Source organism: Triticum urartu, chromosome 3 (genome assembly GCF_003073215.2).
Source record: "Triticum urartu cultivar G1812 chromosome 3, Tu2.1, whole genome shotgun sequence".
NCBI lineage: Eukaryota > Viridiplantae > Streptophyta > Magnoliopsida > Poales > Poaceae > Triticum > Triticum urartu.
This window is the reverse complement of record NC_053024.1, coordinates 297263623-297289151: the sequence shown is the minus strand read 5'-3', so window position 1 is coordinate 297289151 and position 25529 is coordinate 297263623.

Genomic DNA, 25529 nt, shown 5'->3' with positions numbered 1-25529 from the left:
GGTACACTCCTTGTTAATTGTCATCCAACATCGGTTCTGTTCGACACTAGAGCATCTCACTCCTTCATTTCTGAAAGCTATGCTAACTTGCACAACATTTCATTTTGTGATATGCCCTCTCCACTAGTCATTCAAACTCCTGGATCCAAATGGCAAACTTCTAGTGTAAGCCATGGTAATGAAATCCTTGTTGACAGAGTTGTATTCCTTGCATCACTTATAGCCCTCAAGTCTACAGATATTAACATCATCTTGGGTATGGACTGGATGAAAGCTCATTATGCCAAGATTGATTGTTACATAAGGTCTGTTCAGCTTACACACCCATCTGGCAAGATAGTCACTGTCTCCACTAGAGTTGCAAAGCGTCAACTCTATTCTCTTAATGCCAGTCCTCTTCTAGACCTTGAAGATATCCCGGTAGTCCGTGACTTTCCAGATGTCTTTCCAGAGGAACTGCCAGGTATTCCACCTGACAGAGATGTGGAGTTTGTCATAGATCTTATCCCAGGAACCGCTCCAATCTCTAGGAGACCTTACAAGATGGCACCCTTAGAGCTAGCCGAGCTTAAGAAACAACTTGATGAGTCCTTGCAAAAGGGTTTCATCCGTCCTAGTTCTTCTCCTTGGGCTTGCCCCGTCCTCTTTGTCAAGAAGAAGGATGGTACGGATCGGATGGTTGTAGATTATCGTCCCGTTAATTTGGTCACGATAAAGAACAAGTATCCGCTCCCCAGGATCAACGATCTGTATGATCAGCTCGCTGGATCCTCAGTCTTCTCCAAGATGGATTTGAGATTAGGCTACCACCAAATCAAGATCAGAAACGGGGACATTCCTAAAACGGCTTTTGTCACTCATTATGGTCAGTATGAGTACACCGTCATGTCCTTTGGTCTAACCAATGCTCCAGCTACATTCTTTCGCTTGATGAACTCGATCTTCATGGAGTACTTAGATAAGTTCGTCATGGTTTACCTCGATGATATTCTTATTTACTCGAAGAACGAGGAAGAGCATGCCGAACATCTTAGACTTGTGTTAGAAAAACTCAGAGAACACCGCCTTTATGCCAAGTTCTCCAAGTGCGAATTTTGGTTGCCAGAAGTGACCTATCTCGGCCACGTAATCTCTGGTAAGGGCATTGCTGTCAATCCCGAGGGAGTTCAAGCCATTCTTGATTGGACTCCACCTGAAACGTTTAAGCAAGTTAGGAGTTTCCTTGGCCTAGCCAGTTATTGTCGCCGCTTCGTTGAGAACTTCTCCAAAGTGGCCAAACCTCTCACGGAACTTCTCAAGAAAGATAAAAAGTTTGAGTGGTCCCCACAGTGTGAGCATAGTTTTCAGGAACTAAAAAGACGCCTGACTTCTGCTCCCATACTTGTGCCACCGGATTTCACTAAGGACTTTGTTATCTACTGCGACGCCTCATGATAGGGACTAGGTTGCATTCTTATGCAGGATCGCCATGTGATTGCCTATGCATCTCGACAGTTGCATCCACATGAGGAGAATTATCCTACACATGATCTAGAGCTTGCAGCCGTAGTCTATGCACTTAAGACATGGCGACATTACCTTCTCGGTAAACATTGCGAGATTTACACCGACCACCAGAGTCTCAAGTATATCTTCACCCAACCAGATTTGAACCTTAGGCAAAGACATTGGTTGGAGTTGATCTCAGATTACGACTTAGGGGTTACCTACACCCCAGGCAAGGGGAATGTCATGGCTGATGCGCTAAGCCGTAAGTCCTATTGCAACAATCTTATGTTGCAGCAGGGCCAACCACTTCTCCATGAGGAATTCTGTAAGCTTAATCTTCACATTGCTCCTCACGGATTCCTTTCTACCTTTGTGGCGAAACCTACTCTTGTGGATCAGATCATCTCCGCTCAGAAGCAGGATATGGGAATTTCCCGGATCAAGAGAAACATTGACAAGGGAGTTGGTGGCAGTTTCTCTATAGATGATCGTGGTGTTGTTTTCTTTGAGAATAGCTTGGTGGTTCCCAAGAATCAACATATGCGACAACTGATTCTTAAGGAGGCGCATGAATCTCCTCTCACGATTCATCCCGATAATATTAAGATGTATCAGGACCTATGCCAGAGGTTCTGGTGGAGTAGGATGAAGAGAGAAATTGCTCAGTTTATTGCTAACTGCGATGTTTGTCGTCGCGTTAAGGCAGAGCATCAAAGACCTGCTGGCACCCTTCAGCCTTTAGCTATTCCTGAATGGAAATGGGATAAAGTTGGTATGGACTTCATCACCGGCTTTCCCAGGACCAAGAGAGGGAATAATGCTATCTTCGTAGTCATTGATCGTCTTTCCAAAGTGGCTCACTTCCTACCTGTTCGAGAGAGTATCACTGCTAGTCAGCTCGCTGACTTATATATTTCTCGAATAGTGTCACTTCATGGTGTTCCACTAGAGATCAATTCAGACCGTGGTAGTCTTTTCACCTCTCATTTCTGGGAGAGTTTCCAAACTGCCATGGGCACCCATCTTTCCTTCAGTACCGCTTTCCACCCTCAATCAAGTGGTCAGGTGGAAAGGGTCAATCAAATCCTCGAAGACATGCTTAGAGCGTGCGTTATCTCATTCGGTATGGATTGGGAGAAGTGCCTTCCTTTCGCCGAGTTTGCTTATAACAATAGCTACCAATCCAGTCTCAAGAAAGCTCCTTTTGAGATTCTATATGGACGAAGATGTCGAACACCTTTGAACTGGTCAGAAACCGGTGAAAGACAATTCTTTGGACCGGATATGATCCAGGAGGCAGAAGAGCAAGTTTGCATCATTCGTGAGAATTTGAAAACAGCCCAATCTCGTCAAAAGAGCCATTATGACCGTCGTCATAAGGAAGTGGCTTATGAATTTGATGACAAGGCTTACCTTCGGGTTACCCCTTTGAAGGGTACCCATCGCTTCGGTATCAAGGGCAAGTTGGCTCCTTGTTACATTGGTCCTTTTCGCATTCTCGCTAAACGAGGAGAGGTTGCCTACCAGTTGGAACTACCCCCACATCTTTCTCAAGTTCATGATGTCTTCCACGTCTCTCAACTCAGGCGTTGCTTCTCGGATCCCATCCGCGGAGTGGACCACGAAACGCTTGATCTCCAAGATAACCTCACTTATCGAGAGTACCCTGTTTGCATCCTTGATCAAGCAGAGCATGTCACCCGACGTCATAACATCAAGTTTCTCAAGGTTCAGTGGTCTCATCATTCCGAGAGAGAAGCTACTTGGGAGCGTGAAGATCGTCTTCGACTTGAGTACCCCACTTTCTTTCCGCCGACTCCTGAATCTCGGGACGAGATTCTTCCGAGTGGGGGCGAGTTGTCACATCCCTAGTTCTGGTATGACCTAGGCTAGCCCCTCATTTGTGCATCATGTTTAAATTCCATTTGAATTTGAAATGGGGATTTGTGAAACCCTCAGATTTCATTTTTGGAAATGACCCAGATAAAAATTGCTCCAAAAAGGTCCAAGAAAATGTTCATGTTGCTCTCTGAAAATATTGGTCAGAATTAAAATTCAAACAAATATTTTCAGGAGCTCATAAATATTTATTTTGGCCTTCTGGAATTAATCCAGTAATTATTTGCATGGATATATATATATGATATATATATATAATATGTCCAAAAATTATGCCAGTAGTTGAGGAGCTCTGGAATAATACCACTAGCCCCTGCAAAAATTGGCATAAGAAAATAAATGGTTTAGTATTTTTATTAAACCAAACAAATGTCAGAAAAATAGAAAAGAAAAACAAAAATGAAAAAAAAACCTTACCTGCGGCCAACTCCCGTGCTAGCCCAGCACTGTGCGGCCTGGCCGGCCCAGTTGGCCAGCCCAGCCCATCTGCCCCCCTCCCATGTCGTCTTCCTCCCGCTAGGAGGACGCGCATGTGGCCGCCGCGCGCGAGCACACGCCGACCACCTCCTGCTTCCCTGCTCGCCGCTGGAGGCATCCGAGGGCGACACACACCCCCCTGAAAACCCCTCGACCCTCTCCTCCTCCCCTCTGGTCGCCCCTCTCCTCCTCTGCTCTCTTCCCCGCTGCTGCCCGAGCGCCACCATCGCCATCGACGCCGTTCGACGCGCCCACCGTAGTCCCCTCGCCCCTCCGTCGTGCCCAAAAGCTCTGCCACCTCGTCCGCTACCTCTCCGCCAAGCCGTGCATCGCCGGATGCCCCGTGGAGCCGTCGTTGTCGCCTAATTCCTCCTCGGTCGCCGGAAGCCACACGCGTCGATTTGCCGCCGTCTCCGCCTCACCGAGCTTTCTGAGACCGTCTCCGACCCCGCTGTGAGCTCCGCCATCTTCTCCCCTGCTCCCCGCGCTTGTACGCATCCTCTAGCCGCCTCCTCTACCGGAGCCGAGCCGCTCCGCCGCACGAGCTCGACGCCGGCGTCACTCCGATGACCTTTTGGTCACCACTGGTGCCTAACGCACTCCCCGCACCCCCACGAGTCCGACGCGCCTAACCGCGGCTCCTGCCATGCTCTGCACCGTCGACTCGTTCGACGCCCAACTCCGGCCACCGCCGCGAGCTCTGCTCCGGTGAGCTCCGCCGTTCCAGCGGCCTCCCCTGAGCGCGGCTGGATGCGTCGTGCACGGGCTACCCGCCGGTGGCCTCCGTGTGCCAAACCGCGGCCTCCCGCTCGTTCCGGCAAACTTCCTTCGTGGCTCGAGGTCGTCGCCAGCGAAACTCTGGCGGCTGACGTGGCGCATGATTAGCTGCTAACCCTGCCACTTAATCCACCCCCTAAGCCACTGACTATGGGCCCAGGGCTCGGTCAAACCCTGGTCAGCTGGGTTTGACTCAGGTTTAGCCCCGGTGTCACTGACGTGTGGTCCCCACACGTTAGGTTTGACCTAGTCAGCCCTGCTGACGCCTCTGTGACGTCATGCTGGCGCAGTTAACATTTCTGGATTTAAAATAACCCAGAAAATTCCAGAAATTAGTATAAAGTTCAAAAATTCATAGAAATTCAACCGTAGCTCAGATTTAAATAATTTATATATGAAAAATGATCAGAAAAATTCAATCTATCCATCTGTACCATTTTCATGCATGACAAACCAATCTATACATGCTGTACACATGAAAACACATGAATGGCATTTATAAGAGCTTATTTTGGAGTTGCATTTGAAACTTTGGTTCAAATGGACTTCATGCAAATGAATGCTAGTTGCATTAACTCAAACAAACATCACATACTCATGCCATGATCATGCATCATATTGTTGCATATGCTTGCGTTTGATTGTCGACACCGTTCCTTCTCGATAGGTCCTACTCCGGAGACCGATCCAGAGTACCTGTCAGAGGAGCAGTGCCCCCCTGTTGATCTACCAGGCAAGCAAACCCCCTTGTTCATTCCGATACAATCCTACTCTCTCGCTCCTGCTCTCATTTATTGCATTAGGACAACAACGATTCAACTGCTACTTTATGCTGCGGTAGTTGAACCCATTCCTCTGCATGACCTGTCATTGCCATATTAAATAGTTAAAACCCACTAGCATGTGTAGGAGTTGATTGAGCCATGTTGTGTTCTTGCCATGCCATGCCTGCTATTGCTTAGAGTTGTGTCAGGTCTGGTTCATCGGGAATGAATTGGATTGGTACGATATGCTCTGGTGCTGAGAGTTAAGCGTGTGAACACGATTTGGTAAAGGTAGCGGTGAGAGGCCATGTAGGAGTACATGGTGGGTTGTCTCACTGGAACCGTCCTTAAGAATTGAGTTCTGTGTAAGTTGTCCAATGACTAGTAACTACCACACATTGGGCTCCGGGCGCTCCAAGCTCTCTCGATTTATTAGCCAACTTGATCTCTGTCCAGGAGTTGCAAATAGTTCTGGTGTTTGTAGGAGTGTTAGTAGTCTACCAAGTGGCACCCGGCCAGGTGGGCTTACAGACTAGGCACAGTGGCACGGTGTACCAAGTGGCACCCGGATGGTGGGCTTGGGAACCCTGCTCACATCGTTTGGGGCCGTGAGCGCCACCCCAGCCGGATCTCCTTGCGGATGGAACCCGAATAGGTGATAAACCTGGATGAGAGACTTGTGTGGTTAGTCAGGTCGTGGCCGACACCCTCGCCAGGCTTCCGCTTGAAGGTTGCCGAGGTACATGGCGTGTACATGGTGATAAGTGGTGAGAGCGTGTGTGAAGAAGTACACCCCTACAGGGTTATCCTGATCTTTCAAACAGTCGTGCCGTCGGTTATGGACTTCTTGGATGATTACGTGGTACATAGACAACTTAAAGTGGATACTCTAAAATGCTCGAGACAAGTGTGAGTGCCGTGGACAGCCTTCTCGTAAGAAGACGAGGATGAATCCATAGTAGTGTATTGATGTGGTGTTTAGTGGACTCGTGTGCGCTGCCTCACCTCAAAGAAGTTTCTCGTTGTCGTAGAACATGATAGCCACTGAGTCAAAGCTGGCTTGCTGCAACTAAACCCCACGTTACCTTCTTGATACAAATGCATGTATGATAGGATCTGATGTAAGTCTTGCTGAGTACCTTTGTACTCACGCTTGCTTTATTTATGTTTTGTAGGTGAGACATCTGTCTCACTAGTAGTACCGCTTGGACTTCGACGAGTAGCTTGTTACCTCAGCTACAATCTTGTACCCTTGGGAGGGACTTGTAGATAGTCAGGCCTCTTAGCCTTTTTCTTTTGTAGTTGTCTGTACTCAGACATGTAATGCTTCTGCCTGTTGCTTGTATGCTCTGAATGATGGGTCATGAGACCCCTATTTGTATTTAATGCTATGTGGCTCTTCTGGGCGTTTATCTATATGAGTTGCGTTATGTTGTGATGCCATGTTGTACATCACATACTTGCATGTTATGCGTACGTGTGACGTGTATTGCTATGTGTGGGATCCGACAATTTAGTTGTTTATCCTTGGCAGCCTCTCATATGGGGAAATGTAGTATAGTGCTTCCTTGAGCCATAGTAGTCCGCTACAGCCCGGTTCACCGGAGTCCTGCTAGCCCAGCACTACTGCTCAGGACACTTGACTGGCCGGCATGTGTTTCACTTCGTTCCTGTGTCTGTCCCTTCGGAGAAATGTCACGCGGTGACATCCGGAGTCCTACCTAGCCTGCTACAGCCCGGGTTCCCCGGAGTCCTGTTAGCCCAGTGCTACAGCCCAGATTCACACGCTACTGACCGACATGCTCGATGTGAATCAGGTATGCCTGTCCCCATAGGTTAGTGCCTCTTTGGGTTCACGACTAGCCATGTCGGCCCGGGTTCTCTGTCATATGGATGCTAGCGACACAATCATATACGTGAGCCAAAAGGCGCAAACGGTCCCGGGCCAGGGTAAGGTGACACCCGTGGAATACCGTGTGTGAGGCCGCAAAGTGATATGAGGTGTTACCGGCTAGATCGATGTGACTTGGGATCGGGGTCCCGACACCAGATCTGAAGGTATTTCCCTCCTTCCTTCCATGCATCACTTCCCAGTCCCCGGTTCAGTTTGGATCTTGCCGGATCCACCTCCGGTGTGTTCTGGTGGAGCAGATCGGTGTCCGAGGGAAACCTTGGCCGCCTTGGCTGGCCGGCAGCGGCGACGCCGCCTTTTGACGCCACTTTCCTCCTTGGGGGCGCTACTGAGGGCACCATCTCTCCACTTCGCCCCATGTCTGGGTGAAAGCCCAAGATCCGATGCGGATCAGGCGTCGGCGGCGCCCCGTGCACCGTAACCTTCTTGGAGGTGGCGTCAAGGACATTGGGATCAGATGGAAGGGTTTGCAGGTGAGGGGTGGGGGTGTGCTGCCTCCCTTTCGGTGGAGCGGTGTTTCTTTCTACATATTCTTGGCGACAGCTCTTGGCGGCATGGAGCAGCGGAGGCTTGGCGTCAGATGTGTGGTGACGAACACGCGCAGGAGGTCGACGTTGTCTGGCGTCGTGGTGGCGTCGGCGGTGGCGAGACCGGGCAAGGCCGATGCAACAGTACAGCTCTGAATATGGATATGTGGCAGGTGGTTGTGGCGGCCCCATATCCGGCAGGCATCCTGGTTGAGGAGCACGCCGGATTGGTGGGTGCCCATACCCGGCAGGCGTCCTGGTTGGGACCTCAGGTCTTAGATGTTAGGTTTGGCTGCGAGGTATGTTTGGTATTAGGCCCAAACCATCAGCGCTCCTTTATCAATTAGATAGGAGTAGCGACAGAGGTTGCTGAGATGGTGGCTTTGGTTTTACTGTTGTATGACTTTGTAAGGTCTTATGTTAATAATTAATAAATTGGCCGTATGCATCGTCCAGATGCAGAGGCCGGGGCTATTTCTCCTTTTCTAAAAAATGAGTTGGAATACACTGATCCACTGTCCTCTTATAAAGGACATAAGTTTCCTTTTTTTTATTATAGATATAAATTGGAACTCTAGACAAAGCAATGAGTGCAAGTAGACGAATAAACTTGCTAGTTCAGAAAATTAGTAATTTGAACTAAAACCACGACGCTTAATATGGATTGGAGGGAGTATAAGGGCATCTCCAACATCCACCCGTAAACCTCTCGCAACCGTCCGGATCAAGTTGTTCGGACCGCGGAAGCCATCCAACGCCGACCTATATCGGTCCACGGAGCGGTCCGGATGCGATTTCTCCCATAAACTGGAGACAAACGTGGAGGAGGTTTGCGGGAGTCCGGACACGCGAAACGTCGCTCTTCGTCCGGATCATTTTTTGTAGCACCCTGCACTGTTTCCGCGCTAAAATCCCCCACCGTCCTCTTCCATTCCCCGTCGCTCTCCGCCCAATTCCCGCTCTTTTCTCCCACCCTCTCCTTCCCTCCACCGCCGACGCACGGAACCATCGGAGAACCTATTGAAGATGGAGACGGCGGAGGTGCTGGAGGTTCCGAGCATCATGCTCGCCCGGAAGATCAGCTCGGAGACGCGGCAAAATAGTCGTGTCAAAGCGAAGGCCGCAAAGGAGGAGAAGATGAGGAAGTGTCTGGCCGACAGTGGGCCTGGTGGTGGCGATGGGCGTGGCGGACAGGGCGATCGACGAGGCCGTGGCGGACACCGCCAGACGGGCACGCCCACAATACAAACAACGACGTGGCCAGAGCCTTACAAGCCTCCGTACTACTACACCGCCAAGCAGCTCGCAAACCCCGTTGGTACGGTTCCTTACATCGTCGATGTTAACTTGGCTCCGCTCTTCTGTGAGTATTCTTTATCGTCGCTCCTCCGGGCGAGGACGGCGTGCGGAGAGCAGATGGGTGCCCGCACGATGTTTGCTGCAATGCCGAGAACAAGGGAGCCGACGTACGACGCGAACAGTGAGGTGCTCGATATAATCCATGACGAAGGAGACGGAGGAGGGGGGCTATGAGGACAGGTAGGTGTGATACGTCTCCAACGTATCTATAATTTTTGATTGTTTCATGCTGTTATATTATCAATCTTGGATTTTTTTGTAATCATTTTATAGTCATTTTATATCATTTTTGTACTAACGTATTGACATAGTGCCAAGTGCCAGTTGCTATTTTTTGCATGTTTTTTACATCGCAGATAATCAATACCAAACGGGGTCCAAATGCAACGAAACTTCATGGAGATTTTTTATGGACCAGGAGACACCTAATGGGACAAGGCAACGCCCGTGGGTGCTCCGAGGGGAGCACAACCCACCAGGGCGCGCCAGGAGGCCCAGGCGCGCCCTGGTGGGTTGTGCCCACCTCGGGTGCCCCCGGACCGCTTCTTTGCTCTATAAATACCCCAATATTACAGAAATCCCGGGGGAGTCGACGAAAATCAATTCCATCCGTCCTAGAGTCCAAAACCACCAGATCCAATATAGACACCATCACAGAGGGGTTCACCACTTCCATTGGTGCCTCTACGATGATGCGTTAGTAGTTCTTTATAGACCCTTGGGTCCGTAGTTAGTAGCTAGATGGCTTCCTCTCTCTCGTTTGATTCTCAATACAATGGTCTCTCGGAGATCCATATGATGTAACTCTTTCTGCGGTGTGTTTGTTGGGATCGAATGAACTTTGAGTTTATGATCAAATCTATCATTTTATATCCATGAAAGTTACTTGAGTTTCTTTGTTATATGCAAGATTTCTTATAGCCTCGTATTTCTTCTCCGATATTTGGGATTGTTTTGGCCAACTTGGTCTATTTATCTTACAATGGGAAGAGGTGCTTTGTAGTGGGTTTGATCTTACGGTGCTTGATCCCAGTGACAGAAAGGGAACTGACACGTATGCATCGTTGCTACTAAGGATAAAACGATGGGGTCTAACTCTACATAGATAGATCTTGTCTATATCATGTCATCGTTCTTATTGCATTACTCCGTTTCTCCATGAACTTAATACACTAGATGCATGCTGGATAGCGGTCGATGCGTGGAGTAATAGTAGTAGACGTAGGAAGGAGTCGGTCTACTAATCTTGGACGTGATGCATATATAATGATCATTGCCTTGATATCACCATGATTATTTGAAGTTCTATCAATTGCCCAACAATAATTTGTTTACCCACAGTTTGCTATTTTTCTCAAGAGAAGCCACTAGTGAAATCTATGGCTCCTGATCTCTTTCTCATATTATTTGCTTTCGCGATCTATTTTATTTGCCTTTTATTCTCAGATCTACTAACCCAAAAATACAAAAATACCTTGCTGCAATTTATTTTATTTGGCGTTCGATCTATCAATATTTACAACTTTCTCACATCTGTTCGCCAATTTCTGGCGCCGTTACCCGAAAGGGATTGACAACCCCTTTTACACGTTAGGTTGCGAGTATTTTGTTATTTGTGTGCAGATGTTGTTTGCGTTGTGTTGCTTGGTTCTCCTACTGGTTCGATAAACTTGGTTTCATATATGAGGAAAATACCTACCGCCGCTGTGCTGCATCATCCCTTCCTCTTTGGGGAAATACCGTCGTAGCTTCAAGCGACATCAAAAGGAATTTCTGGCGTCATTGCCGGGGAGAATCTTCAACATATACTAGGTTCCTAATCACAAATCTCATCTCCTCGCAATTTACATTATTTGCCATTTGCCTCTCGTTTTCCTCTCCCCCACTTCACAAAAAATTGCCATTTTATTCGCCCCTCTTTTTCGTTCGCCGTTTTCTTACCGGATCTGTTTTTGAGTGCAATCTTGTTGCGTAGTCATCATGACTCAAGAGAACACCAAATTGTGTGATTTCTCAAATACCAAAAACAATGATTTTATTGGCACTCCGCTTGCTCCTCCGCCACTAGTGCGGAGTCTTGTGATATTAATACTGCTTTGCTGAATCTTGTTATGAAAGATCAATTTTCCGGTACTCCTAATGAGGATGCCGCGTCCCATCTTAATACCTTCGTGGAATTATGCGATATGCAAAAGAAAAAATATGTGGACAATGATGTTGTGAAGATGAAATTATTTACGTTTTCTTTGTGTGATTCTGCAAAAATTTGGTTCTCTTCTTTGCCTCGCAATAGTATCGATTCTTGGAATAAGTGCAAAGATGCTTTTATCACTAAGTATTTTCCGCCCGCAAAAATTATTTCCCTTAGAACCAAAATCATGAATTTCAAGCAACTTGAACATGAGCATGTTGCACAATCTTGGGAAGGAATGAAAATGATGCTAAGGAATTGCACAACTCATGGGTTAAATCTTTGGATGATCATACAAAATTTTTATGCAGGATTGAATTTTGTTTCTCGTAATCTTTTAGATTCCCCCGCGGATGGTACTTTTATGGAAATTACTTTTGGTGAAGCCACCAAATTTCTTGATAATATCATGGCAAATTATTCACAATGGCATACCGAAAGAGCTCCTACTAGTAAAAAAGTTAATTCGGTTGAAGAAATTTCTTCTTTGAGTGAAAAAGTTGATGCTCTTATGAAAATGGTTGCTAGTAAAAGTTCTCCTATTGATTTTAATGATATGCCTTTGTCTACCTTGATTGAGCAAACTAGTGATGCCGTAGATGTGAATTTTATCTCTCGAAATAATTTCAACAACAATGCTTATAGAGGTAATTTTAATCCTAGGCCTTTTCCTAGTAATTCCTCTAATAATTATGGTAATTTCTATGGAAATCCTTCTTATAATAATAATAGGAACATCTCTGATCTTGAGAATAATATTAAATAATTTATCAACATGCAAAAAGTTTTCAACACTAGCATAGAAGTAAAGTTGAATAAGACTGATGGTTTGCCTAGAAGTGTTGATAGAATTTCTCATGATGTGGAAAGTCTCAAGATGAATTTTTTTGTGCCTAAGGTATAATAATCAATTAAAGCTCTTTATGTTTCTATGGATGAAAGTAAGAAAAGAACCGCTATGCTTAGAGCTAAAAGAGAATTTTTAGAAAAAAAGTTTTCTAGTGATTACTTTCGCAAAAGTGATGAAGATCTTAAAATGATTGGTGTTTATTCTATTGTTTCATTATTTAGTAAAGTCAAGATTGATGAAAAAGGGACTGGAGAAGATTCAATTTTAGTTAGAAGGCATCCCGATGATTCGGAGGGTGAAAATCTTGTTGAGAAAATTGATAAAAGTGGGTTTGAAGAGGTTAAAACTTTAGCTAGTGATGTTCCCACTCTTTTGGATTACAAAGACTTTAATTATGATAGTTGCTCTTTGATTGATTGTATTTCTTTGTTGCAATCCATGATAAATTCACCCCATGCTTATGAACAAAATAAAGATTTTACTAAACATACTGTTGATGCTATGATGAAAGCTTTAGAAGAAAAGTTGGAATTAGAAGTTTCAATTCCTAGAAAATTGCATGATGAATGGGAACCTACTATCAAAGTCAATATTAAAAATTATGAGTGTTTTGCTTTGTGTGACTTGGGTGCTAGTGTTTCTACAATTCCGAAATCTTTATGTGATGTGCCTGGTCTTACCGATATTGAATCATGTTCTTTAAATTTGCACTTGGCGGATTCTACTATTAAAGAGCCTATGGGAAGAATTAATGATGTTCTTATTCTCGCAAATAGGAATTATGTGCCCATAGATTTTATTGTTCTTGATATTGATTGTAGTCCATCTTGTCCAATTATTCTTGGTAGACCGTTTTTACGCACTATTGGTGCCGTGATTGATATGAAAGAAGGCAATATTAAGTTCCAATTTCCATTGAGGAAGGGTATGGAACAATTCCCTAAAACAAGAATTAGGCCACCATATGAATCAATCATGAGGGCATCTTATGGATCTCGAAACAAAGATGACAAAACGTAGATCCTTGATTTATGCCTAGCTAAGGGCGTAAAAACTACAACGCTTGTCGGGAGGCAACCCAATGAACAAAATTTATTTTTGCTTTTTGCTTCCTGTTCTTGAGTGTTTGCACAATTATGCTACAATTATGATTGTGTTTTTTATGTTTTAAATAGTGTTTGTGCCAAGTAAAGCCTTTAGGATCTTCTTGGACGATAGTTGTTTGATCTTGCTGGAAAAAACAGAAACTTTTGCGCTCGCGAAAATAATTGTCATTTTTAACCAGAGAGCGATAAAATACCCATTCCTTTTGCAGTAGATCAACATAGAAATTTCTCAGGTCTTCCTAATTTTTCAGAGTTTTTGGAGTGACAGAAGTATTCGAAACACCCAGATTCCTACAGACTATTTTGTTTTTGACATATTCTGTTTTCTTTGCGTTGTGTGCTTGTTTTGATGGCTCTATGGTTTTCTTTGATAAGTTTTTGCCATATAAAAGTTGGAATACAGTAGATATAATTCAAGAACAAAATATGAATTGGTTTACTACAGCACTTCTAGTAGTGATTTGTTTTCTTATACTAACGAATCTCACGAAGGCTTTTGTTGAGTTTTTTGTGATTGAAGTTTTCAAGTATTGGGTTATCTTACGATGGATGAAGGAATAAGGAGTAAGAAGAGCATAAGCTTGGGGATGCCTAGGAATCCCAAGCTATTTTCCAAAAGAGAGCAAGGAACTAAGCTTGGGTATGCCCCCGAGTGGCATCCCCTCTTTCTTCTAACGACCATCAGTATTTTACTCGAAGCTATATTTTTATTCATCACATACTATGTGTTTTGCTTGGAGCGTCTTGTATGATATGAGTCTTCGCTTGTTTTATTTTGTGTTTTAAGTCTTGATTCTTTGCTGGACACACCTATTTGAGAGAGCCAAAATTATGTCATGACTTGCTAGAATTGCTCTCTATGCTTCACTTAAATTTTTATGAGGTATGGACTTTCTCTAGTGCTTCACTTATCTCTCTTTTTTAGCATGGTGTGTTTTAGTATTTTGGAAGAAATGCTCTCTTGCTTCACTTAGATTTATTTGAGAGCGAGTAAAATTTTGAAGAAATTCTCTCTTGCTTCACTTAAATTAATATGAGAGAAAGAAAATTTATGCTCATGATCTTCACTTATATTTGTTTGAGCTTATCAAAAGCAACATATGATAATTAGTCCCAAAGTGATAGATATCCAAGAAGGATATAATAAAAAAATTCATGAAGATCATTGGACAAAATAAACCTGATTGTTAGTAATAGTTTTAAGATATGATGATGTGATATGTGAGTTATGTTGATGAGTAAGTATGCTTTAGTAAGAATATTGGTGTTAAGGTTTGTGAGTCCCTATGCAAGCACGAAAGTCAATAATTATGCAATGAAATTATATCCTACTTGTGGTGCATTATTCGGTGTTAATTATGTTTAATGCTCGCTTATGAGATTATTCGTTTCTTGGTTGGTCGCTTCTCAATCTTTTGCTAGCCTTCATTTTGCATTAAGTATGATCACTACTTGTGCATCCAAAAACCTTTAAACCAGTTTTGCCACATGAGTACACTATATCTACCTATATGCGGTATTCTTTTGCCATTCTAAGCAAATTTGTATGTGCCATCTCTAATTTTCAAAATAAACTTCTCTTTTGTGTGTTCGTTCCGCTCGCGGAGCGGTGAGAGGTGGCTAATATTTTCCATGCTAGATGTGTTATTCTCACGATGAGTGTTTATTCACTTGTCATTGCACGAGAGTAAGGCAAAGGTATTAGGGATGCCCAGTCCCGAAATGAAAAATGAATTTACTTTATGTTGTCAAATAATAAATTCCTTGGAAAGTGTTGGTATGGAAGGCACCCATGGATACGGTTAGCCATGTAAAGTGAAAGTATGGTGGAAAAAGGAATAAACTATATTTTATGTTTGGGAACCGTCTATGATATATCTAGCATGGTAAGTGTTGGGAACTCTAAGTCCTTTTCATTGGTGGGAAGGACACACCTCCCAAAATGTTTTTATCTCTAAGTTTTTCGCTTTGAGCTCTGGCACCTCCACAAATCCCTACTTCCCTCCGCGAAGGGCCTTTCTTTTACTTTATGCAATTTTTATTTTGAATTTGAGTCTCCATCTTCTCTTACAAAAGCACCAACTAGGAGGCACTATGATCGCACTTGAGAATTGGGTGTAGTTAATATGCGAGTGTGTTTCATGAATGGATCGATGATTGAGCATGGTGGGCTAGGGGTAGCTTATTTTAGCGTTGATATTTTGAAAGACAAGGTTTCTTGTTGATATGCTTGAGTATTTAAGTTATCATGTCAAAACTAGACTATTGCTTTGAACAATATAAAAGTCCAAATGTCCATGCTATGAAGAAAAGAATATGATATGACATGTTAGGCAGCATTTCACATCAAAAATTCTGTTTTTATCACTTACCTACTCGAGGACGAGTCGGAGTTAAGCTTGGGGATGCTGATATGTCTCCAACATATCTCTAATTTTTGATTGTTCCATGTTGTTATATTATCAATCTTGGATGTTTTATAATCATTTTATAGTCATTTTATATCATTTTTTGGTACTAACTTATTGACATAGTGCCAAGTGCCAGTTGTCGTTTTTTGCATGTTTTTTACATCACAGATAATCAATACCAAACGGAGTCCAAATGCAACGAAACTTCACGGAGATTTTTTATGGACCAGAAGACACCTAATGGGCCAAGGCAGCGCCTGGGGGTGCTCCGAGGGGAGCACAACCCACCAGGGCGCGCCAGGAGGCCCAGGCATGCCCTGGTGGGTTGTGCCCACCTCGGGTGCCCCCAAACCGCTTCTTTTCTCTATAAATACCCCAATATTACAGAAACCCCGGGGGAGTCGACGAAAATCAATTCCAGCCGCCGCAGAGTCCAGAACCACCAGATCCAATCAAGACACCATCATGGAGGGGTTCACCACTTCCATTGGTGCCTCTCCGATGATGTGTTAGTAGTTCTTTGTAGACCTTCGGGTCCGTAGTTAGTAGCTAGATGACTTCCTCTGTCTCGTTTGATTCTCGATACAATGGTCTCTTGGAAATCCATATGATGTAACTGTTTTTTAGGTGTATTTGTTGGGATCGGATGAACTTTGAGTTTATGATCAGATCTATCTTTTTATACCCATGAAAGTTATTTGAGTTTCTTTGATCTCTTATATGCATGATTGCTTATAGCCTCGTATTTCTTCTCTGATATTTGGGTTTTGTTTGGCCAACTTGATCTATTTATCTTGCAATGGGAAGAGGTTCTTTGTAGTGGGTTCGATCTTACGGTGCTTGATCCCAGTGACAGAAAGGGAACCGACACGTATGTACCGTTGCTACTAAGGATAAAATGATGGGGTATATCTCTACATAGATAGATCTTTTCTACATCATGTCATCATTCTTATTGCATTACTCTGTTTCCCCATGAACTTAATACACTAGATGCATGCTGGATAGCGGTCGATGTGTGGAGTAATAGTAGTAGATGCAGGCAGGAGTCGGTCTACTAATCTTGGACGTGATGCCAATATAATGATCATTGCCTGGATATCGTCATGATTATTTGAAGTTCTATCAATTGTCCAACAGTAATTTGTTTACCCACCGTTTGCTATTTTTCTCGAGAGAAGCCACTAGTGAAATCTACAGCCCCCGGGTCTCTTTCTCATATTATTTGTCTTTACGATCTATTTTATTTGCCTTATATTTTCAGATCTACTAAACCAAAAATACAAAAATACATTGCTGTAATTTATTTTATTTGGCATTCGATCTATCAATATTTACAACTTTCTCACGTCTGTTTGCCAATTTCTGGCGCCATTACCCGAAAAAGATTGACAACCCCTTTTACACGTTGGGTTGCGAGTATTTGTTATTTGTGTGCAGGTGTTGTTTACATTGTATTGCTTGGTTCTCCTACTGGTTTGATAACCTTGGTCTCATATATGAGGGAAATACCTACCGCCGTTGTGCTGCATCATCCCTTCCTCTTTGGGGAAATACCGACATAGCTTCAAGCGACATCAAGGTGGAAGACTCGGATCCCAACCAGTCCGGCAACTACCACCACCAGCAGTCTTACACCCATACGGCCATGTAGCAGTCTTACACCCAAAACGGCGATGGCACGCAACAACAGCAGCATTGGGCCGTCGAAGAGCAACATCCGGAGGGGTGGGGGAGGATTAGGAGGAGGAGGAGGGCGACGACGATGATCCATATGTTACTGCCGGCGATCTAAAGAGGAAGGGTAGAGGAGAAAGCTTCAACATGCAGGAGGACGAGCTGCTTTGCGACGCATGGTTGAACACTAGCCTCGATCCTGTCCGTGGCATGGAGCAAAAGGGCACAACCTTTGGGAGGCACATGCACATATGGTTCCATGAGCACAAGAATTTCACGCCCTACTCTGACACGTTGATCCGCAACCGTTAGTGGTAGTCCCTCACCTATCAATGGTACACCATCCAAGAGGCTCTCTCCAATCATTGTGGGCACTTGAAGCATCTCATCACACGGTGGCCTAGCGGTGCACAAATCACCGAGCAAGTAAGTTGATCACCAGCCGGATATGCTCTAGTTTTGTTGATCACCAGTCGGATATGCTCTAGTTTTGATGATCACTAGCCGGACATGTATTGTTTTGTTGCTCACTAAACGGGTATGCACTGTCTCACTTTTGTTGACTACTCGTGCTTGTGTGGTGTAAAAGAAGTTGGAGAAGAAGTCCTTCACCATCATGCATTTTTGGATGAAGTTGAATGGACAGCCGAAGTGGAACCTTTTCATTGCCAAGACCGCGGCCCAAGCCAATGAGGAAGAAACCATGACCCTACCAACCCAACCCAAGAACCACGGAAGAAGGTTAGAAGAAATCTGCGGGGCAAGAAGTGGGAGGAGGAGAGGGCGAGGCGAGAAGGTGTGGCGCCCAAGCTGACGGAGAGGTTTGAGAAGATCTTGGTGAAGAAGGAAGAGGCATGCGTGAGCCACTCAGACATCAAGGAGGAGTGGAAGGCAGAGGGGTTCAAGCAGTTGATGGATGCGACGAATAAGAAGATCAAGCTCGAAGAGAGGAGGACCATGATTGAGGAGAGAAAGGCCACGCTCGAGGAGAAGAAGGCCGCGCTCGAGAAAAAGAGGGTGAAGATCGTTGCCGATGCGGAGGACGCCAAGATGTTGACATTGAATATCGACTCTTTGGATGCCAATGCTAGAATTATCGTGCAATCCGTCCACTACAAGATGCTGGAGTGGCAGAAAGATCAGTTGGCAGCGGTGCAAGGTGAGGACGCGACGGAGGTGGAGGTGGACGCGAGGTTGCCTACGCGGTGGTGACGACTCCTTCTTGATCAGGAAGTATCTTGCTGGGATGGCCGATCCGGCATGGCGGAAATGCATGGACTATGATACGTCTCCAATGTATCTATAACTTTTTATTGTTCCATGTTATTATATTATCGGTTTTGGATGTTTTATATGCATTAATATGCTATTTTATATGATTTATGGGACTAACCAATTAACCTAGAGACCAGTGCCAGTTTCTGTTTTTTCCTTGTTTTAGAGTTTCGTAGAAAAGAATACCAAACGGAATAAAACTTTCGCCATGATTTTTCTTGGACCAGAAGACACCCAGGAGACTTGGACTACAAGTCAGAGGAGCCTCGAGGCGGCCACAAGGGTGGAGGGCACGCACAGGAGGGTGGGGCGCGCCCCCCGACCTTCTGGGCCCCTCGTAGCTCCCCTGACCTAATTCTTTCGCCTATATATACTATTATACCCATAAACATCTAGGAGAGCCATGAAACCACTTTTCCACCGCCGCAACCTTCTGTACCCATGAGATCCCATCTTGGGGCCTTTTTCGGCATCCTGCTGTTGAAGATCGTAGCAAAAATTTAAAATTTTCTACGCACCACCAAGATCAATCTATGAAGTCATATAGCAACGAGAGGGAGAGGAGTGCATCTACATACCCTTGTAGATCGCGAGCGGAAGAGTTCAAGAGAACGGGGTTGATGGAGTCGTACTCATTGTGATCCAAATCACCGATGATCCTAGCGTCGAACGGACGGCACCTCCGCGTTCAACACACGTACGGAGCGGAGACGTCTCCCGCGCCTTGATCCAGCAAGGAGGAGGGAGAGGTTGAGGAAGAGAGCTCCAATAGCAGCACGACGGCGTGGTGGTGGTGGAGCAGCAGTACTCCGACAGGGCTTCGCCAAGCTCTTAACGGAGGAGGAGAGGTGTTGGCAAGGGGAGGGGATGCGCCTTTGATGTGGTGTGCAGCCCTCCCCTTGCCCCTCTATTTATAGGGGAAGGGGGAAGGGGGCCGGCCCCCTCTAGATGAGATCTAGAGGGGGGCGGCGGCCAAGGGGAGGGACTTGCCCCCCAAGCAAGGGGGCGCCCCCTCTAGGGTTTCCCCCCAACCCTAGGCGCATGGGCCCAAGGGGGGATGCGCCCAGCCCTCCAAGGGCTGGTTCCCTTTCCTCTACGGCCCATGAGGCCCTCCGAGAGAGGTGGCCCCTCCCGGTGGACCCCCAGAACCCCTCCGGTGGCCCTCGTACAATACCGATATGCCCCCGAACTTTTTCGGTGACCGTATGACAACTTCCCACATATAAATCTTCACATCTGGACCATTCCGGAACTCCTCGTGACGTCCGAGATCTCATCCGGGACTCCGAACAACATTCGGTAATCATATATAAGTCTTCCTAATAACCCTAGCATCATCGAACCTTAAGTGTGTAGACCCTACGGGTTCGGGAACCATGCAGACATGACCAAGACAACTCTCCGGCCAATAACCAACAACGGGATCTGGATACCCATGTTGGCTCCCACATGTTCCACGATGATCTCATCGGATGAACCACGATGTCGAGGATTCAAGCAATCCTGTATACAATTCCCTTTGTCAATCGATACGTTACTTGCCCGAGATTCGATCGTCGGTATCCCAATACCTCGTTCAATCTCGTTACCGGCAAGTCACTTTACTCGTTCCGTAACACATCATCCCGTGACCAACCCTTAGTCACATTGAGCTCATTACGATGATGTCTTACCGAGTGGGCCCAGAGATACCTCACCGTCATACGGAGTGACAAATCCCAGTCTCGATTCGTGCCAACCCAACAAACACTTTTGGAGATACCCGTAGTGCACCTTGATAGTCACCCGGTTACGTTGTGACGTTTGGCACACCCAAAGTATTCCTACAGTATCCAGGAGTTGCAAAATCTCATGGTCTAAGGAAAAGATACTTGACATTAGAAAAGCTTTAGCAGACGAACTACACGATCTTGCGCTATGCTTAGGATTGGGTCTTGTCCATCACATCATTCTCCTAATGATGTGATCCCGTTATCAATGACATCTAATGTCCATGGTCAGGAAACCGTAACCATCTATTGATCAATGAGCTAGTCAACTAGAGGCTCACTAGGGACATGTTGTGGTCTATGTATTCACACATGTATTACAATTTCCGGATAACACAATTATAGCATGAACAATAGACAATTATCATGAACAAGGAAATATAATAATAACCATTTTATTGTTGCCTCTAGGGCATATTTCCAACAGTCTCCCACTTGCACTAGAGTCAATAATCTAGTTACATTGTGATGAATCGAACACCCATAGAGTTCTGGTGTTGATCATGTTTTGCTCGAGGAAGAGGTTTAGTCAACAGATCTGCGACATTCAGGTCCGTATGCACTTTAAAAATATCTATGTCTCCATTTTGAACATTTTCACGAATGGAGTTGAAGCGATGCTTGATATGTTTGGTCTTCCTGTGAAACCTAGGCTCCTTGGCAAGGGCAATAGCTCCAGTGTTGTCACAGAAGAGAGTCATTGGGCCCGACGCATTGGGAATAACTCCTAGGTCGGTAATGAACTCCTTCATCCAGATTGCTTCTTGTGCTGCCTCTGAGGCTGCCATGTACTCCGCTTCACATGTAGATCCCGCCACGACGCTTTGCTTGCAACTGCACCAGCTAACTGCCCCACCATTCAAAATATACACGTATCCGGTTTGTGACTTAGAGTCATCCAGATCTGTGTCGAAGCTAGCATCGACGTAACCCTTTACGACGAGCTCTTTGTCACCTCCATAAACGAGAAACATATCCTTAGTCCTCTTCAGGTACTTCAGGATATTCTTGACCATTGTCCAGTGTTCCATGCCGGGATTACTTTGGTACCTTCCTACCAAACTCACGGCAAGGTTTACATCAGGTCTGGTACACAGCATGGCATACATAATAGACCCTATGGACGAGGCATAGGGGACGACACTCATCTTTTCTCTATCTTCTGCCGTGGTCGGGCATTGAGCCATGCTCAATCTCATACCTTGCAATACAGACAAGAACCCCTTCTTGGACACATATTGAACTTCTTCAATATCTTGTCAAGGTACGTACTTTAGTGAAAGACCAATGAGGTGTCTCGATCTATCTCTATAGATCTTGATGCCTAATATATAAGCAGCTTTCTCCAAGATCCTTCATTGAAAAAACACTTGTTCAAGTAGGCCTTTATGCTTTTCAAGAATTCTATATCATTTCCCATCAATAGTATGTCTTCCACATATAATATGAGAAATGCTGCAGAGCTCCCACTCACTTTCTTGTAAACACAGACTTCTCCATAAGTCTGCATAAACCCAAACGCTTTGATCATCTCATCAAATCGAATGTTCCAACTCTGAGATGCTTGCACCAGCCCATAGATTGAGCATTGGAACTTGCACGCCTTGTCAGCAATTCTTAGGATCGACAAAACTTCCGCTGCAATCATATACAATTCTTCCTTAGGAAACCATTAAGGAATGGTTTTGAACGTCCATTTGCCATATCTCATAATTCATTAGGAATGCGGCAATTGCTAACAATGATTCGACGAACTTCAGCTTCGGGTGAGAAAGTCTCATTGTAGTCAACCCCTTGAACTTGTCGATAACCCTTAGCGACAAGCCGGGCCTTATAGATGGTCACATTACCATCCGCGTCTGTCTTCTTCTTAAAGATCCATTTATTTTTTATGGCTCGCCGATCATCGGGCAAGTCAGTCAAAGTCCATACTTCGTTTTCATACATGGATCCTATCTCGGATTTCATGGCTTCCAGCCATTTGTTGGAATTTGGGCCCGCCATCGCTTCTTCATAGTTCGAAGGTTCACCATTGTCTAACAACATGATTTCCAGGACAGAGTTGTCGTACCACTCTGGTACAGAACGTGTCCTTGTGGACCTACGAAGTTCAGTAGCAACTTGATCTGAAGTTTCATGATCATCATCATTAACTTCCTCTCTAGTCGGTGCAGGCACCTCAGGAACATTTTCTTGAGTTGCGCCACTCTCCGGTTCAAGAGGCAATACTTCATCAAGTTCTACTTTCCTCCCACTTACTTCTTTCGAGAGAAACTCTTTCCCTAGAAAGGATCCATTCTTGGCAACAAAGATCTTTCCTTCATATCTGAGGTAGAAGGTTGTAACGCCCTCGATGCGGCTATATCTCGTACGTGTCGAAGCATGACTTAGAGGCATAACCGCATTGAAAGCAATGTCGCAAGTAAGGCAATCTTCACAACATCCCATGTAATATAGATAATAAAAGGGGAAGGTACATAGTTGGCTTACACTCGCCACATCAAACAGAGTACATAAATAGCATTACATCATCCAATCACTAATGGCCCGACTACGGTGTCAAAATAAAAGATCAACCCAACATGCGACACGGTCCCGATCGCCCCAACTGGGCACCACTACTGATCATCAGGGAAAGACACATAGTAACGACGGGAAGCTTCATCGAACTCCCACTTGAGCTCAAGCGCATCATCTGGAACGGAGTCATCAGGCCCTGCATCTGGTTTGGAAGTAATCTGTGAGCCACAGGGACTCAGCAATCTCGCACCCTCGTGATCAAGACTATTTAAGCTTATAGGTAAAGGCAAGGTAATATGTGGAACTGCAGCAAGCGACTAGCATATATGGTGGCTAACCTGTTCGCAAAAGAGAGCGAGAAGAGAAGGCAAAGCGCGAACGAAGAACTAGAGAACATCCAGCGACAAGCATTACTCCAACACCATGTTCACTTCCCGGATTCTGCCGAGAAGAGACCATCACGGTAACTCACACAGTTGATTCATTTTAATTAAGTTAAGGTTCAAGTTAACTACAACTGGACATTATCAAATTCCCATCTGCCCATAACCACGGGCACGGCTTTCGAAAGTTCAAATCCCTGCAGGGGAGTCCCAACTTAGCCCATGACAAGCTCTCACAGTCAACGAAGGATATACCTTCTCCCGAGACATTCTGATCAGACTCGGCATCCCGGTTCTACCAGACACTTCGACAAGTTAAAACAAATCCAGCAACACCGCCCGAATGTGCCGACAAATCCCGATAGGAGCTGCACATATCTCATTCTCAGGGCACACTCAAATGAGCCAGACGTTGGGTAGGCCAGCCCAGAGTTGCCCCTAGTAGCCCCGGACATCGCTCGGTTGGACCAACACTCAGAGGAGCACTGGCCCGGGGGGGTTTAAAATAAGATGACCCTCGGGCTCCGGAAACCCAAGGGAAAAAGAGGCTAGGTGGCAAATGGTAAAACCAAGGTTGGGCATTACTGGAGGAGCTTTATTCAAGGCGAACTGTCAAGGGGTTCCCATTATCACGCAACCACGTAAGGAACGCAAAATCCGGGAACATAACACCGATATGACGGAAACTAGGGCGGCAAGAGTGGAACAAAACACTAGACAAAAGGCTGAGCCTTCCACCCTTTACCAAGTATATAGATGCATTAAGATAACAAGATAATATAATGATATCCCAACAAGAAAATAATGTTCCAACAAGGAACGGTCTCCAATCTTCACCTGCAACTAGCAACATTATAAGAGGGGCTGAGCAAAGCGGTAACATAGCCAATCAACGGTTTGCTAGGACATGGTGGGCTATAGGTTTGACATGGCAATTTGGGAGGCATGATAAGCAACTGGTAGGCATATTAGCATAGGCATAGCAAAAGAGCGAGCATCTAGGAAAGCAAAGATAGAAGTGATTTCGAGGGTGTGATCATCTTGCCTGCAAAGTTGTCAGAGTTGACTGGATCCTCAAAAGCAAACTCAACGGGCTCCTCATTAGCGAACTCGTCTCCCGGCTCTACCCAAACAAGACAAACAAGCAAAAGGACACAATCAACCACGTGCAAAGCTCAAACAATATGATGCAAACATGGTATGCTATGCGGGATGCGATATGTGATGCATATGCAAGATTTGACAAGAGATGAATGAACCTGGCCTCAACTTGGAAAACAAAGTGTGCCACTGGAAAGGTGAGGTGATTTCGGTTGAAATCGATATAAAGATCGCCGGAATCGGATGCACGGTTTAGAAATGGCAAGCAAAACAAATATGACACCGGTCTGCGATAAACAGCAAGTAGCCATCTAAATGCAACAAGTTAAACATGCTACAGCGCCCAAATATGGCAACAAAATACATTGCAGGGATCCATTCATGAATATTAACAAAAGATGAACACTGAGCTAAGGCCAATTCATCCATTAACAGGTTCAAACAAGCATGGCAAAAGTGCAATTGGTAAACAGATCTCAGACTTAGTGAAATTAACACTTGTCTGGAATTTCAGAACAGGTAGCACACTTTGGAGCATGAAAATTATATGCTACAGAAACTTAACATGGCAAAACAAAGCATGGCATGGATCTACTCAAAGAGCTTAACAAAATTCCCTTAGTGACCTTGGGCCAAAAGGGATCAGAAAATACAAATGCAAGCATGTGAACATGGCAAAAACATAATCAGGTTACAGACTTAGAGAAAAACTGGAGCATGCAAATCAGATATCAAGTAGGCATGTTTACGAGCTCGATGCACTCACTACAGAGCAAGGCATGGCAATATAAGAATACACCCGTAAAGAATACACATTATAAAAGCTAGACATGGCAAGAACAATAACATAGCACGCATGGATCAACTACAACATCCTCGGCAAAATCGCTAACAAGTAGACAATCTGCCCAGATTCACGAAATAGCAAAAGTAGAGCTCAATTGACTCAAGCTAGGGTGCTCCATAATTTCAAACAAAGACATGGATGGATAGAGCACTACAAGATTAACAAATCACCCTTACTGATCTTCCTCAAAAGAGGC